At 45.4% G+C, this 17,832-nt stretch overlaps 1 pseudogene; it reads left to right on the top strand.

Moving 5' to 3' along the window:
- Nucleotides 1-360: 360 nt before the first annotated feature.
- LOC139059523 (uncharacterized) lies at nucleotides 361-4,013 on the top strand (annotated as a pseudogene).
- The last annotated feature ends 13,819 nt before the right edge of the window (nucleotides 4,014-17,832 follow it).

The following is a 17,832-nucleotide window of genomic DNA, read 5'->3' on the forward strand; positions in this document are numbered from 1 at the left end:
CATTTCTTTGAACCAGTTCTACCCGCCGCGGTTGCTCAGTGGCTATGGTGTTAGGCTGCTGAGCACGAGGTCGCGGGATCGAATCCCGGCCACGGCGGCCGCATTTCGATGGGGGCGAAATGCGAAAACACCTGTGTACTTAGATTTAGGTGCACGTTAAAGAACCTCAGGTGGTCGAAATTTCCGGAGTCCTCCACTACGGCGTGCCTCATAATCAGAAAGTGGTTTTGGCACGTAAAACCCCATAATAAAAAAAATATATATTGAACCAGTTCTCACACAAGTCATGTGACCATTCTGTCTGTATGTATTTCACGACGGTACATTAAAAGGGATCATTTCTTGGTCATGGGACGACGAGCGTCTGTCTGTCTGACTGTCTGACACGGTGTCAGAAGTGGCTATCTCAAAGCTGGCTACGATGTAGCGCTGCAGCAGCCCGTCAACAAGCGAGCGAGTGCCTGCTTCCACAAGAGCGAGTCCTTCCGGTGACATTCGTCAAGCAACGCTTCAGCATGGCAGGAATCAAGCCTCCTAGGCCTTTCGACTTCCAGAACACTGCGGACTGGCCCGCCTGGATGGACGAATTCGACGACTACAGATTCGCATCCGGACTACATGAGAAACCAGACGAAGCACAAGTAAGAACTCTTCTCTATAGAATGGGCAGAAAGTCACGGGAGATTCTTCGGTCGCTAAACGTCAAATACGAAGAAATGGAGGATTTCGACCTCGTAGAGTCAAAATTTAAGGGCTATTTCGTCCATACCAAGAACACAGTCTACGAGAGTGCTCGTTTTAATCTACGCCGCCAACAGCTGGGAGAAACAGTAGACCAGTTCGTAACCGAGCTTAACAGGCTAGCAGACAGATGCGAGTTCAAAGAAATGAAGGAACGCCTAATAAGAGACCGCTTCGTAGTAGGACTACGAGACCAGCTTCTCTCGGAAGAACTACAGATGGATCCTAATATCACGCTAAGCACTGCTTTGGCAAAAGCGAAACGGTACGAGCGAAACGGTAAAGAAACAGCAAGCCGAGCTAAAAGAACATGAGGGCACTATCTCAGAAGCTTGCATCGCCGCAGTAAAGCACGAGAAAACCCCTGGAAAGAGCAAAAAAGTTTACACGCGGTCACAAGCCAGCTTATCGTGGAGAGTTCTGCAGTTTCTGCGCCGGACCATTTCATCCGAGAAGCAGTTGTCCAGTGAAACAAGAAAGATGCAGGTTTTGCCGAAAGTTGGGCCACTTCGAAAAGCCGTGCCGAAAAGAGAAACAAGCAGACGGGAATCTAGACGACATTGCCGAAGCTGATAAATTTCTTGGCACGGTCGAGCAATCGGCGAACACACCGTCTAAGCACTTCGTCACGGTACTGATAAACGACCATAAGCTCCGCATGAAAGTAGATACGGGAGCCGAAGTGACAGTCGTCGGGGAAAATTTTCCTTTACTTCCGCGTTCTCTGGACAAAGCAGGTGATCTTAAAGGACCAAACAATGCAAGCATTCGTACGATCGGAAAGTTTGACGCTGAAGTAGCTTGGAAAGACAACCGTTCGAAGCAGACCATTTACGTTGTGCATAACTTGCGCTCACCCTTATTGGGACTACCAGCTATCAAAGCCCTAGGAATCGTTCGATTCCTAGATGACTTAGGAACTGCTGACGACATCGTAAGCAGGTATCCTAAGGTATTCCAAGGCATGGGTTCCATATCTGGAGAACATACCATACGTCTCGTTCCAAATGCAACACCGTACGCCCTGTTTACACCCAGACGGATTCCTCTTCCCATGAAGGAAAAAGTTAAGCAAGAACTGGACAGGCTAGAACGAGAAGGACTGATACAAAAGGTCGAAGAACCGACAGAATGGTGTGCTCGTAATTGTACCCGTAATGAAGCCGTCTGCGGCGGTAAGGATATGCGTCGACTTAACTCAGTTGAACCAATTTGTCAGACGCGAGCGTCATGAGCTACCAACGGTAGAGCAAATTATGGGAAGCTTCCAGGAAGCCAAGGTCTTTTCTAAACTGGACGCGAATTCCGGATTCTACCAGATAAAACTTTCCGAGGAATGTCAAAAGCTCACCACTTTTATAACGCCGTATGGGCGGTACTGCTACCGCAGGTTGCCGTTCGGGATCACATCCGCACCAGAAATTTTTCAAAGAAAGTTCTCGCAGGTCGTCGAAGGCCTAGACGGCGTACTAAACTACATGGACGACATTCTGGTGTACGGCAAGAACAAAGTGGAACATGACAACCGCCTTCGTAACGTGCTCGACCGACTGGAACAAACAGGAGTAACCCTTAACAAGGAAAAATGTTTCGCTGTTGAGCAAATAGCATTTCTGGGCATGATCTTTGACGCCAATGGTGTGCGCCCAGATCCTGAGAAGATCAGAGCAATCAAGGAGTTTCCTCGACCCCAAAACGTCGCTGAGGTTCGTTCCTTATTAGGCATGATGAACCACCTCGCAAGGTTTCTTCCTGATGCTGGGTCTATATCTGCGCCTTTACGCGGCCTCCTCAACAAAGACAGCGACTGGTGTTGGGGAACTCAACAAGAGGAAGCTTTTGAGAATATCAAGACTACTCTCAGCTCTAACAGATGCCTGGCAAGGTACAACCCCATGTACTCGACAATCGTTTCGGCGGACGCGTCTTCGCAAGGACTTGGCGCCGTACTACTCCAGGACCAGCCATCTGGTGAAAGACATCCAGTAGTATATGCTTCCAGATCACTCACAAAAACAGAGCAGATGTATTCAGAAATCGAGAAGGAAGCGTTGGCTTTGACCTGGTCAGCAGAACGCTTCGACGAATTTCTGAGAGGCCTCACGTTTTTATTTGAGACAGACCACAAGCCCCTCCTTCCGCTACTGGGTCGCGATCCTCTCGATTCTCTTCCACCAAGAATCCAAAGGTTCAGAATACGTCTTATGCGGTACTCGTTCACGCTCACACACGTCCCGGGTAAAACCATCGCTACAGCGGACACTCTTTCTCCAGCTAGAGTGATGAACACGGGACTGTCTATCGGGGAATTGTCTGAAGCTGACGTCTCGGCTCACGTGGATGGATGCTCGACTGCATACGCTCAGAGCAGGCAACGGACCCCGAGTGCGCATCGTTGTTTGAAGCTTGCATGCAAGGTTGTCCCGCAAAGGATCGGCTACCGGAAGTTCTCAAACCATTCTGGGCGCATCGTGGCAACATCACGGTTTGCAAGCAGTTGCTTCTAAAGGACGCCAGACTAGTAATCCCAAGATCTCTGCGGAAAGAAATGCTTCATAGAATCCACGAAGGGATCCACGAAGACACGGGATCCCGAAAACGGTAATATCTGACAACGGACCACAGTTCATCTCATTTGCTTTCATTGATTTTGCAAGAACATACGGCCTCAGCATTTCACAACGAGCCCTCGTTACCCACAAGCTAACGGGGAAGCTGAGCGCATGGTAGGAACTCTCAAAAGACTACTGAAGAAAGCGCCGGACCCATACATTGCCTTGCTGAATTACAGAAACACACCGGGCTCAACCAGCTATAGCCCAGCGCAACTGCTAATGAGCCGCCGCTTACGCTCACGAGTGCCATGCGTGCCATCCGCTTTAAAACCACGAGTGGTAACCGTTTCTTGGAAAAAGCAAGACGAAAAATGCAGACAGAAACGAAAGATGTATTTTGACAGACGTCATGACGCGAGACCCCTTCCCAGTTTATCCGCAGGCAACCAAGTATGGCTGAGAGACAGATGCGCCGAGGGCACAGTCCTTCGTCCTTCCTCAACACCAAGAACCTACTGGGTCCAGACTGCAGGGGGCACCGTACGCAGAAACAGACGCCATCTGTTCCTGCTCCCAAACGGAGGGGACACCAGTCCCGTCCCGGCCGAACAGCCTCAACAAAGCAGCCTGCCAACGGACACGACCGACAACGCGGACATCGTGGCTGAGCAATCGTCCGACACCCAAGCAACCCTTCCATCGAACGAAACTTCGTGACCCGAGCAAAGAACTACGCGATACGGTCGCGTCGTACGAGCGCCGAAAAGACTCGGCATTGATGACTGATTTGCAAAGTGCTTTCCTTTCTTTGTAGGCACACAGTGCTTGTAAAACGGGGAAGATGTGACGTCATCCCGATACGCACTGTGTATGTGCCTGAGCCACAGACACGCGCTAAGATAAGCGCTATGCTTTTATTTCTTTGAACCAGTTCTCACACAAGTCATGTGACCATTCTGTCTGTATATATTTCACGACGCTACATTAAAAGGGATCATTTCTTGGTCATGGGACGACGAGCGTCTGTCTGACACTTGGGACACGTACTGCAGGACACATTACTCGAGTTGGTCTACTTACAACGAGTCCATGTACGCCAACATCATAGCACATCACCATGGTTCTCTGGCCAGCAGCTATTACGCCTGCTGGAAGACCACCGTTGCTTTAGTTGTGTACTCACCAACCCAAAAGCAGAGCTCATTATTCCTGGATTCATCGTGAAAGCTGGAATGCTGTTAGTGGCTTTAAAACAAGAAACATTACAGTTTCCATAGGAGAAGCACCGCACCCGACCATATGTTTATACCGACAGTTCTGTCAAATCTACCAGTTAGTCAGGAGTGGTTGCCATACCGGCGAAGTCTTTTGAAATTACGACCAAGACAGCCTTTCTGCTGAGTTCGACTGGAGCGAAATTTCTGCTCTTCGAGCGGCGCTCAAGTTCATTCTTCAGGAGCCACCTCATCGCTGGACCGTTTTTTTTGTGACTCGAAGTCGGCACTCGAAATAATACCAAGTTTAATGCACCGCGGTCTTAATGACCAATTCGTTTCAGCGATACGACGCTCACACTCTTGAGAAACTGAACAAGAACGCGATATACCCTATCAGTGGTTGCCGGCACACTGTGGTGTCAGCAAAAAACGATCGCGGCGACCTATAGACACTTTTTGGGCACGAAACTGCCAGGTATGTGTCAATTGCACTCGCAAGAACAGACGCAGCACCTACGATTCACTCTATGGCACGCGATAGTACATTGGCCTTGTGGAAGTCAACGAGTTCAACGAGCAGTCACCCACCCACATTATCTTGCTGGTGACTTGAAAATCTACCTACAGTCTGTGCTACCAAGGTTGGAAGAAACTTTGTTGTAACAGCTGTGGCTTAGTTTCACATTTACACGGTACATTCGTTCTTAATTAGTTGGTCCGACAGTCCTGACACATGTGACTGGGGAAGATTTGACACCTTCCGTGCAGATATCCACGTTACAGCAGGGGGGACATGTGCTATCTGCTACATTAGAGGCGCTTGACGGGCGGGCACTGCCATAGTGAAAGCTATGATGACAGTGGCCGCAACGGACATGCGCGCTAAAGGCAGCCATATTGCAAGTTCTCTCCCTGCGGTCTAGCGCCGGCGAGATAAATTGTGACACTGACTTGTGGCAGTTTAACCTTGGGCGCCGATTCCAGTTTCATCACTTGCCTCTCGTTCTTTTCATCTCTTTAAATTCCATTTCCGATTTTTCTGTGCTGCAAGTTAGCGAACGGGACTTTTTCTGGGTGACCTCTCTGTCTTTCCTTTGTTTTTCTCTCTCTCTATTTCGTCAAGGGAAGAATGGTGATGACAGACGCATGCGCAGAAAAGTACGACACGTATCGAGGAGCATTTGGGGACTGTGTGTCTCTTGTGTCACAGTGGGGCATACGCATACTGGAGGGTTGGCCAAGAACTGGGGCACGCCCGGTGACCCATCCCGAATGGTTAAATCAAAGAAAACAAAGTAAATAAAAGAATCCGTGAGATATATTTCGCCACGTTATTAACAGATTGGCGCACTTTAGAGATGCATATGAGCAGACAATAAATGTCCAGGTTATATGCAAGAACCAAAGTGGAACATGCCCATTCCGGAGGATTGTCCAAGAATGGTCGCGCACCCTGTGGAACAGACTGGATAGCTGAATAAGAAAAAAATGTTATGTCAAAGAATCCGTGCTATAAAATTCAGTATGCTGTTGACCTATTGGCGTGCTGTAGATACATCTGTGAGCAGACGTTATATGTCCATATTTATGTAGGAATGTGTTTGTTACGTAGAATTAGAGAAGTGGGATGGTCAGCATACGAGGGTTATATAAGCCAGTTTGCTGGTACTTTCATCCAGCGCACGTATAGCTTTTCTACCATCGTTATTGGCCTATCTTTACGTCCGCTGCAGGAAGAATGCCACTCCCAGCGATCTCCTATCATCCCAGTCTTGCGCTAGGTGACTCCAACTTGCGACTGCATATTTCATAATTTCATCACACCACTTAATTTTCCGCCGTCCTCGACAGCGCTTCCCTTCCCTTGGCACCCTTTCTGTAACTCCAATGGTCCACCGGTTATCTACCCCACGCATTACATGGCCTGTCCAGCTTCATTTCTTTCCTTTAACGTCAAATAGAATATCGGCTATATTCGTTCGCTCTGTGATCCACACCACTCTGTAAGCGGTTCTTATTCTCGAGCTTATTTGTTTACCTCCATGTTTCTACCGCAGTTCAGCACGTAACGGTAGAATGCAATGATGGCATGCTTTTCTTTTCAACGATGATGGTAAGCTCCCAGTCAGGATCTGTAACTCTTGTATTTACGGGGTGATTATGTTTAAGTTTTACGGGATCTTTAAATATTGGCTGCTGCAGATAGCATAATTCTAGTCCTTTAGCAGGATTATTCAAAGAGGCGAACATTACTTGCATGCAATATAAGAATACATAGTCTAATAATTAAGTAAAATTTACAAATCAACTTCCTAACTTATTATCTTACGGCACATATTTCTATTTACCATTGTAGCTGGTGCTTAACAAGGCGTATCTACTTCGAACGAGGTTCCAAACTCAGACCAGTTCCGAAACATGCGCTATCAAACTCGCCCTAAAATCGCACTGTTGTTCTTCCTTTTTTAACAAAACGCTTTTATGCCTTGAAGCAAGATAGTACTTGGAACGCTCATGTATTTCATTCCACATTTTCAGAAATATATTGAAACTGGGGTCATCCTGGAAATTTATTCCAAATGCGTGTAAACAAACAAGAACAGCAGGCGCTCTGCAGGTGTCAAGTACGACAACATTTTGAAAAGCGTTTGGAGCTCCCGCGAAACCAGTAGAGATTTAGAGTTCGAGACCCAAGCGGCTGGGGGACCCAAGAAAATTGCGGGCCGCAAGTGCATGCGCAGAATCCAAGCCACTCCTTGCGTTCGCGTTCGCCCAAGACCCAAAAATCGAAACTAGCGTGGGTTCCCAAGCCGTCTTGGGTTTTAAAACATAATACTCAGCTCGTAGTACTAAACACTAATTACGCTTGTTACATATTACAGTTTGCCCCTCTTGCTCAAAAATGCATTCTGCTTGTTTTCACTTGTAAGAAAAGCTTTTCTTCTTTTTTTTGCTTTCAAGCGCCTTTTCATTTTCCCCACTGCAGAGTCATGAGCACTCGGCTCAACGCTGTTTGCGTTTGACCCAGTTCTCAAACTCTGCTGCTCCTTTAAGCCCAAGGCAGCCTACGCAACGCGGCTTGGGTACCCATAGTCTTGGGTCCCCAATTCTAAAACTCTCAAGTGAAATAGCGAGCGTGACGCAATACCCAAACGCAATTCGAGTCTCGCGCATGCGCATGGGCTTCGACGCTATTTATTTGGGGCCTCAAATAGTCAAGGCCCCTAATCTGAAGCTCTCTATAGTCGCGGGTACAACTTAAGTTACAGTGAAGCCCCGCCCACGCACTTAAACCCCCATCTACTGTTTCTCCACGAGGTTGCAAATAGCTCGTACTTCAAGCTTTCCCTGATACGTAAAAAGTGCTGTAACCACAAAAATAAAATCATAAGCACGTTATTTTATACGTTTTCGCTCGTTATTATAGTGGAACGGTGAAAGCTAAATTCTGTACTGAACTGAAATAAAACGCTTGCTTCGCTGCAACTTATTATCAAGTTTCACGAATTCAATTAGTTGGCAGTTAAATTTTACGAGTAAAAAATGGCTGTGTCTCAGCTAAGGTTAAGCCCAGGATGCGAAGCATACTAGCCTTTATTTTAGTTGTTGAACCACTGTTTAGCCTGTTGAACTGCTGTTGCTTGGCTATATTTGGTTCGGCTAGACGAAGAAACAACTCATGCGTTATTCTGCTTCGCCTTCAAGAGTGGAACGCGACAGCGTTCCCGTCGACCCGCCAAGGGGTGTAAGACAATGGGCTACGGCGCAGCGACTACGCGCCCCGCATTGGACGCGGTGAGCGTCGAGCAACGCAGCGTTCGGCGCGGCAACGAAATGTGCGCCTGAGCAAGCGACGCACGCCTGAGCCTTAGAAACAGCTCGTTTCTAAGGCAACACCGCATTCACTAGAGGCGCTTTTGTACCGCTTTGAAGCATCGCACTCGTGGCTCAGTGGTAGCGTCTCCGTCTCACACTCCGGAGACCCTGGTTCGATTCCCACCCAGCCCATCTTGCTAGAGTTGAGCCAAAGCCACCTAGAAAATCAGTCTCTGTAGCACGCCGCAACCTTCGCTTCTCATTCCAACGAGCAGCTCTGTCTCCAGGAAGCATCTCACCTCGTGAGTGTCTAGCAGAGGCAAGCGCAGCTGCTTATATACCGCCGCGACGGCGCGAGTTGGAGCCCCGTTTCTCCTCCGTCGTGACGTCACGGTGTCACGTGGTATTGAAGGCGACACCGCCGCGCCTGAGGAGCTGGGTTGAGCTCTCGTAATATGCTTCGCATAAAAGGGCTTAGCCCTGAAATGAACGGTACCGCGGACTTTTGAAGAGCGAACTTCTCAGAGTCCATACACTTCGTCGATGTCTGTTGCATACCTCATCGCTTCAGCCGATGAAAACCAACAAGAACAGCAGACGCTCTGGAGGTATCAAGTACGACACCGCTTTGAAAAGGTCGCATGACGATGATTTTGTTTGCTTTTGTGATTGGCTGGCGGATTAACAGAATCCCGCGTGGTCTGTATGCTTTGGTTGCCAACTGCTGTTTCTTTAAGTTGTATCTTAAATCGAAGGCCAAATTGGTGACGAAAACTTTCGGGGCTAAGCTCTCTCGTCTGTTGGTTGTCCTCTGCCGCCCGTTCTTACAAATTTTGCGGACGGCCCACTTTGTGACGTAGCAGCCAAACCAAACGATCGGAAATCGAGCTCTTTGCGTGATGGCACCCCAGACGAGCGTTTGTATTCTGCAACCGAAATGCTGAGCACACAATCAAAAACACTGCATGCCCTGTGGTTGGAAACGTAAAATCTTAGACAGCGGTATTGATGTATTCTAACAGTTTGTATTATTCATTTTTTGCACATTAATAGGAATTTCAATTGCGTTTGGGAGCGTTTTAGTTTGTAAGTGAAGACAGTTTTGCACAACATGTTTAAATTTCGCGCGCTAGGTAAGACGTTCGATTGCAGCGTCGCCCTGCTGGCGTCATTGCAAAAGCGTCCCTGGTTTTCAACTTTTTTGGCGTACTGTTAGAGTGTACTAGTACGGTCGACAGACGGCTGCATTCCAGTACAGCATAATGACCGTCTTGATCACCGCTACTATCATTAGCTTGGGATGTCACAAGCTGCACGTTGAGTATGGTGTACTGGAATAGGGTATTGTATCGTCCTGCGGGGAAAACGCGCCTCTTTCTGCAATGACGGCCGGGAGTCCTGGAGCACGCAGGTCTACTGCAGCGCCATCTGTCGCTGAAACTTGGAGTCAGTGGTGGCAAGAGCAAAATTAACGGTGCAACGCAGGGCCTCCGGGATGGGCAGTTATGATTTTCGCTGAGGTCATGCATGTAAATTTGGAGCTCGCCGATTGCTTGCTGTGGTTTTTCCTGCCGAGTTCGCACATCCTCTATGCGCAAGGCAAGCGCTCGGTTTGCAAATGTACTTCGTGTGTGTGTGTGTGTGTGTGTGTTTGTGTGTACTAAAAACATATGCGTGCTTACCGAACGGAACGAGCAGACGAGTGTTTGTCTTCTGCAACCGAAACGCTGAGCGATTGGCTGAGCAGACGATCAGGAACAGTGCATTATCTGTGGTAAGAAATGTGCAAGCATAGACGGCGTTATTGATGTATCTTAAGAGTTTGTATTATTTATATTTTGCTAATTATAAGAATTTGAGTTGTGTTTTGAGAGCGTTCTAGTTTTGCACAACATGTTTAAATTTCGGGCACTAGGCACGCCGGTATATCGCAGCGCCCTACTGGTGGTGTCACCGCAGAAACGTCCCAATTCTCCCTTTATTTTTCCGTACAGACGACACACTGTCCCATTCCATACACCATAACCACTGGTCGCTTTTCACGCCGCCTTATAGATAAGCTCCCTATGACTACTTGAGAAACTTGACTATTTGTAACTTTTGTTATCTTTTTTTTGATGCTAACATTTTTTCTGTTGTGTATAAACTGCTACCCGTTTTACTCGATGCTCTTCAATGAGCCTGTAAGGCATTGTGAATAAATTATTGATTGATTGATTGACTGATTTCAGTATATTTCCAAGATAGTTTCCGGTCGATCATGGTCTGCAATATGCGGTATGTTCTTTTGTGCATCAAACATCGCATTTGTTCTTGTGACATCGCTGCGTATACTTCTCACATTGTGCATACGGCTGCTTTAGAGTTTGAATTTCATTGTAGCTTGCGAAGGATGCTGTGCATAAACCCAAAGATTGCGTACTTTCATAAGCTTACATGTAGCATAAGATGAAAGCAAACAATCTTGACGCGTTGCCGTTACATGTACAGCATTGAAATAACCTCTTTAGTAAAGTTTCGGTTTACGTAGGTTTCACCATGTGCGTTGGATCTGCATTTTTTAGCTATCAAAACGAAAACGAGACGGGCAAAGAATTGTCACTGGATGCATGATCTTCGGGTTTCGATGTGTTTCATTATATTCTATGGTGCCTGAAAAGATCGGATCTCCGCCTTTATACCCAGTCTAGGTGAACATTGAAAGGTGAGTTATTGTTAACCTTCTGTGTCTTTCAATAGGGTACTGTAGCTTTACTGACTCGCTTTAGATGTTTAACGGCACTCAGAAACAAAGCAACATTCTTGTGCGGTATTCGAAAGTTGCGGGTGTAAGCATAATTATTTCCGTGCTACGCTGCGTTAACAAGATAAGCTTGCAGTATACAACGATCCTTCACTTAACTTGAAGATTGTAATATTGGAGAGCGCAAACCTCAAATTGAGTCAGGAATGACTAGTTCACTAAAGCTGATATCTATGGAACCTGTGGAACCGGCGTTTCACAGGTTCCATAGATATCACAGACACAGGCAAGCTACGAGGGCGGAGTTTGCTATCCGGCGATGACAAAACGTATCGAGATGCCTTTCAAACACTAGAACGCTCAGATGTCTGTAGTTCCCGACGGGGAATTCACAGTCAAGCAGAATCTGTTGTCAATGCAAATAAATGTAAGTGAAATGTCGGGAACGGAAGGTATAAACCATTGTTTCCAACTATTGCAACCCCTTATAAATACGAAGCCGAAACGTCTTTGCTGTGGCGTGAGATGCACAGGCCGCCACGCCAACATATCAATACAGGTGAACACCGCTCGAATTCCGTTTTCACAGCTTGATAAAATGTCGCAGCTAGGCCATACAAACGCATTCCCACGTCCAATGTCACATGAATAAAAATTGTTGTTCGATCTTGACTTGAGTTTCACGCCAGCGTATAGTAAAGTTGGTGGAGCGTACTGTGTGACGTTTACGTCACGGGATGATGTTGAATGTTTTCAGTGATTCAGTTGCTTAGTAATGTGAAATCAATTGTTATGTTTATTTAATATCTCATAGATCATGAATTTATATCCAGCATCGCTGTGGTAGTTTGCAAGAGAGGAAGTTCTTAGACAAAGAATATTCATAATGGATAAATTTAAACGAAGGTGTCGAAACCTTGATTCCAAAATATTTTTCGTTAAAGAGGAAAAACGGCGACAGAATATCAAATAATGATCTATAAGCATCATCTTCTCCACAGATTGGGCATAGAGGGGAGATCGCCAGATCAGCCGTGTGACGATAAAAGTTTAATGCTGGTATTCGAGAATGTTATCGGGTAAAAATTACTTCTGTTTTTCATGTGTGAAAGGAATTTTCGGGCCAACAAAGTAGGAATCTGTTATTATGACTACTGCCCTTATTGAAGAGTTTAGTTCTCGTGAGGCGAACTCTACGGCTTGGAATTCAGTCAGATATACGGATAAGTCCTGAATCGTGATCCACAATGACCGCTCTAGAGCAGGAGCGAAAATGCAAATTCGAGATTTTTCTTCACACTGTGAGGCATCTGTCGCAATGTCCGCATTTATAGCTAAATTCAATTAATGACCTTGAAATAATCCATTTAATATATTATGAGACAGAAGCTTTGCCTTTCTTGGCGAGGTGTCATCATAAATGTTGTATAATCTGTAGCACATCGGAAATAGGTGGTACCTCCAAGATACATACATTTAAGGGATTAACATATATTTGCACAAAGACCATCTGCGGTGTATAAAACCGTGGCCAGTGTACTCCAAAGAATAATGCAGGCTGGGAAAGGAACATGCCTTCCAATGTACTAATAGAGGTTCATACATATTTAGGAATGTTTGTACTGCCACAAAACAAAACCTACACAGTATTAAAAGCAACATGACTTCTTGATGTAGTACGTCATTTTCAACAAATTTTGGCAATCCGCAGCAAAATCGCAGGACTTCCCCCTCAAGCGGAAAAAAAGGGGCGTAACATTAGGATGGCGCACCATAAAAAGCAATTCGGACCGTCACATTATTTCCTTCTTTATTGTAGACTGTCTCGCGCCTCCTGTATTGTGCCCAGTTCTCTGGCGACGTTCTCTTCCTCCTTACCAGGCTCCAGTACTGATCGCAGGCAGACGAAAGACATTCTGCTGGAATCAACAGTCTTCAATCTTCACTACATGACTTTCTGCCATGCAGAGAAGCTGCAAAGCAATACTGAGGATCGAGTGACGACTCATTTGCATTCTCCTTCATGAACGCAAAAATCACGTGGGTCTATCTTGCAGATACAAATTAACATTTGCCTCACTATCAAGTGTAGCATGCTCTCTGCTGTAAAAAGATACGAACGAAAGTTACAGCAGGTGAAGTGTCCCATTCCTCCTTCTTCGTTAAATAGATGCAAATACAGTCCCACTTCTATAAATCACATTCAACGAATTAAAAAAAGCCCTTGTTTAAAACTTGTAATCCTACTGTGCTGCTAAAATGTATATTATTTCTTTTGTTTGCTTTGATACCACCCACTCCTTTCTGTAGTACCTACGCCCTGAGAGAAAGTAAATGAATTGAAATGCTCACTTCTGTACCGCCGACGGCTTCCATCACGCTGTCAATACAGGGACACTGTTGGTCCAGGATGCAGGTGGAATTTCAAATTATGGGTATGTCTACTGAGAAGCACGAATTGTAAAGATTAGCATGTAACGCCACCTACACACCTTCAGAAACACGATCAATTGCCCAAACAGAATTACTTTCAATTGTATCTCACAATTCAGAAGTTGGTAAATGTACTTTAGGCCTGCATCGAACTATGCGAGCGCCAGTCGCGACTTGCTAACAAGGGCGGCTGCGGAACTGTTTGCTCTCTAAACTCCTCAACGCTAACGTGAAGCTGTTCTTCGTGCAAGCGAACTATGACGCACCATTTCTCTCTCCACGCGGCTCGGCGATGCAAACGTTTCCTACAAATCACCATCCGCATCACGACGCAAGTGTCCCTTCCCAGGCCAATTTGACGCGAACACGGCAGTTCTGTAACACTGCATTCACAAGTTGCTTTATTATGAGCATTGAATCCAAATACATTAAAAGGCCACATGCCCTATTGGCTTCCTTAGGTGAAGCCACGCCAGCATCCAATTAGTCAGACAGATTTCGATCGCTTTTTGGTCAAATTTTCAGTCAAAGCGAGCGTGTGATTGCGGTATGGGAGACTCCTCGCCGCCTCTAGTCGTCGAGATATCGACGCCAAAGCCGGAGAGGGAGCCAAGGAAGTCACGCCGACATTCTACACCTCATTGACTGTATGATAGCATTATCAAGATCGGATGATCGGATCATCGACGCCTCCAGGAGTGCATATATCGTGCCCTTGTCTGATGATCGTTCTACGCGTCGACGCAATTGATTACACGCATTCTTTGGGACTGAGCCCAGCCTTCACCACACGATGTCGTGGCATCGGCACAATTCCCTATTCGGATATTGTGCGGAAATGAGCAACGAAAGCTTTTCTTTCGAACTAATAGAACAATTGACCAAATTATACGCTATGCGTACAAGTGTTTTTATTGTCCTCCTCTACATCGTGTAATCTCAAGCCACGTTTATATTTATGCATCGCACGCTGCTCACAGCAATAACCGATTCCAATATTTGGGTCTATCAACAACACCGTTCGCGAGTTACGCTGAAATGCGAAAAGTAGTTGATGCGAGTGCGCGCCGTGGGACGTCCACGCTGTGATGTCACGAGGACAAAAGCCGTATTTTGGGTTTTTCGAAGGAATATTGGTGTAGATAGCTTTATGCGGGGAGAAGTGCGACACGGAATACTGTGGTAAAGTTGACTTTTGTTGCCCCGTTTCATTCCTGCAACTTCGACCAAATAGAAACTGGCTTGCTCTTGCTGCCACGTGCACCTGATCTACCTTATATACTATCCGACGTGACTTCTATTGCCTAAAGGAAGTGTTATGCTTGACGATGGCACAAAAGAGGTATGCGTCCGCAACAAAAAGAATATTGCTCCCAACATCACGATGAGTGTGATGTTTATTTTATAATTAGAAAGAGGCACATCATTGGGATGACCATACAGGGATTTTAGGTTAGGCTCAATTTTCCCACTAAAAATAAAATAATGCAACATGTTTTCTTTTTCCATTAAGATATGCACAAGTTCTGCGTGGATACTCTATAAAGGTTTATAATAATCGGCGTTGACTGTTTTTCTAACAGTTCTCGAAAGTGTAACAATTTTAACTACTTTTGTAATTTTGGTATTTTCGAGATTTCCTAACGAAATAAATGCGTGTCATAGTTGCATACTTTTCTGTTTTCTGTTTCTGAGAAACCTTTTGGAAATTTGTCAGAAATATTTTCGAGCGTCATCGCCTCAGCTAAAATGTCCCCCCAAAAAGCATCGATTTTGGGGTCAGTCAGAGGCTTGCTCAAAAACCAAAATGTGCCAAAATGTGCCATTTTTTTCAAGAGCATATTGTGGGTTACAAAAATTTAGTTTTGCATTGGCCAATGTTTCTAGAGGCGTAAATTTAAAGAAAATATTTTGGTTCGACAAAAATATTTAGATTGATAGGCCTTCGAGTTTCCAGAATCTGAAGTCGTTAAAGTCGTTTTTCACCATTAATGACATAAGAATTTTTTTGCAGGAAATCAGTGATAAGTTTTTTAGAACGAAGGTTGATTATTTTCTACACAGAAATTTTCCTACCTCATATAGATATGTCATTGTAAACTAAATATAGTCGCGACCTCCCTTAGTCTGTCTTTTTCTGAACACATCCAAATATACTATGTGTCAATCCAGTGCTCGAATGCTAATCCATCGACAGTCATTGTGAATTAAGCTCTGCCATATTTTTTTTCATTCACCTCTTTCGAACCAGGTCGAGCCAATCTGAAACGGTCTTTTTACTTCCCTGTTGAGCTTCGATGAATGAAGTTCCGATTGTGGCCTGTAGCGCCTTATCGCTGAGCGTCCAAGGCTACGCGCAGCTCGGAAAAAACCCAGCACCCACTGCATACCGACTGCTTTGAAAAGCACGGCGGGGGCTCTCTGACGGAACAAAATGGCGTCATTTGCCCAAATTTGCCGCCTCTGTGATGACTTAGACAGGACACAAAGGGGAGAGGGCCAACGCGGTGAAGGGTATATTCGGTGTCCTGAAGGGGCATTGCGATGCTCTCGTTCGTCCCCTGTCCCCCAGTTTTGACTCTTCGTGGTGCCCGTCGCCTTTTATCACAGTGCTTTGTTCTTTCATAATACTGTTTTTATTTTAAAATCTTTTTCGTCATTCTTCTGAGGATTCCACGAAGCCGTTCACTCACTACACTAAAAAAAAAATCACGTCCTTTCGAATTCATCTTGTCCGCTAAGAATAAGTCATCGACCGCACGTATAATTTGAGTATCAAAACCTCACGCTCGCTAGTTTCTCCCTGGCATGGTTGTTTCATGCTGACTCGAACCTGAAAGTACGGGGACCAGTTCTACACCCGGAAATTCTGGACATACGTCTAGTTTCTTTTTTTGCCACCACGTGGCGTATTGACCTTAAAGATCTGAAATTTCCGCCGTGACGTATGCCATGGCGCACAACTAAAGGAAACGTAATACAAAGAAGCACACCCTGACACTGGTGCTTCACCTCGGCACTTGGAAACGAGCGCGCTTATGTATCAGCCTTATCTTGAAGAGAAGCTGCTACTTGCTCGACTGCCAATAAATCGACGATATTGCTGGAGACCTTGCCAGACAGCTCGTAGGCATTCCGGTTGAGATGTCTGGCCGAGATAACGGCTCCAGCAAAGCTTCCGTTTTGTTTCCCTTCATTTTTTTATTTCTTATTATTTGTGCACCACTGCGACTGCGGGCTTCCGTATAGGTAGCATTATGTTTCGCGGGTTTCTTATAAAACCGGTGTGAGGCAATAAGAGAAAGCTTTAGCTAGTGCCTTTCATCGATGCCTGCTGCTGAAATGCATGTAAAGCGCATGAATAAATTTATGAGAAAATCGCTCAACTCTGCACCGATCTCAATGAGAATTGTTGCATTCAAGAAAGAACGTTAGATCAGTGATCGCTGCAATAATAATTTTGATTCAGGCCATGACCTTATTGACTACAATTATCACAAATGAGTATATCTGAAAAAAGAGGTACCGAGTTTACAAATCTGTTGGTTCGCTTGAAAAACTGATACCGCATCTCTATAAACTGCATTTCTTGGGGCATCTCAATCGGACAAATTTGGTGTATGAATTTATAACTTATGTGAAGTTGTTGTAATGCTTGTAAAGATTTTTCGAATGCCATTCTCAGGAGTTAGTTGTGTATTTCAGTGTGGCATACGATAGACAATTTTTTCCGCATTAAATGAAATGTGAAGTGCAGCTTACATAATTTTGATATCGTTTCTGGTTGCTCTGGTAGAGAGTTGTGTACTTCAAGTATTGATTCTTAAATTTTCAGATTATTTTACAATTTAGAATAGCGGAAGCTAAATATATTGCTACGGAACAATATGTGCGATCACGAAAAGGCGAGCAGTGTGAAGACGACGACGACGATTAGAAGCTAGCGCGGGCTGTTGCCTCTTGGCCAAGCGCAGCGAATGCCCTGCTAAATTCCTTTCTTTTTTGTTTTTACTTTTAAATTAATTATCACTCATTCAATATGACCTTCCTGATTTCATTTAACAGGTAATTCTGCGCTATTCAATGCTATTTCAATAGCTATTAGGAAATTTAGGCTCCATAATAATTTCGCATATTCCACCCATTTCTTGGCCAATCCACCATCGTGGGTAGGAGCCACACGCATCACAGGCTACAACAACAAAAACAACAACAGCAGCGTAATTTCTTGCAAATATACTTGTACATAGCTTTTCATCTGCGTCTTCCTACGTAACATATCTGGTGGAGGTGGACGTTCCCTGTACCTCGTCACGGAGCTTCGCAG

Source organism: Dermacentor albipictus, chromosome 4 (assembly GCF_038994185.2).
Source record: "Dermacentor albipictus isolate Rhodes 1998 colony chromosome 4, USDA_Dalb.pri_finalv2, whole genome shotgun sequence".
NCBI lineage: Eukaryota > Metazoa > Arthropoda > Arachnida > Ixodida > Ixodidae > Dermacentor > Dermacentor albipictus.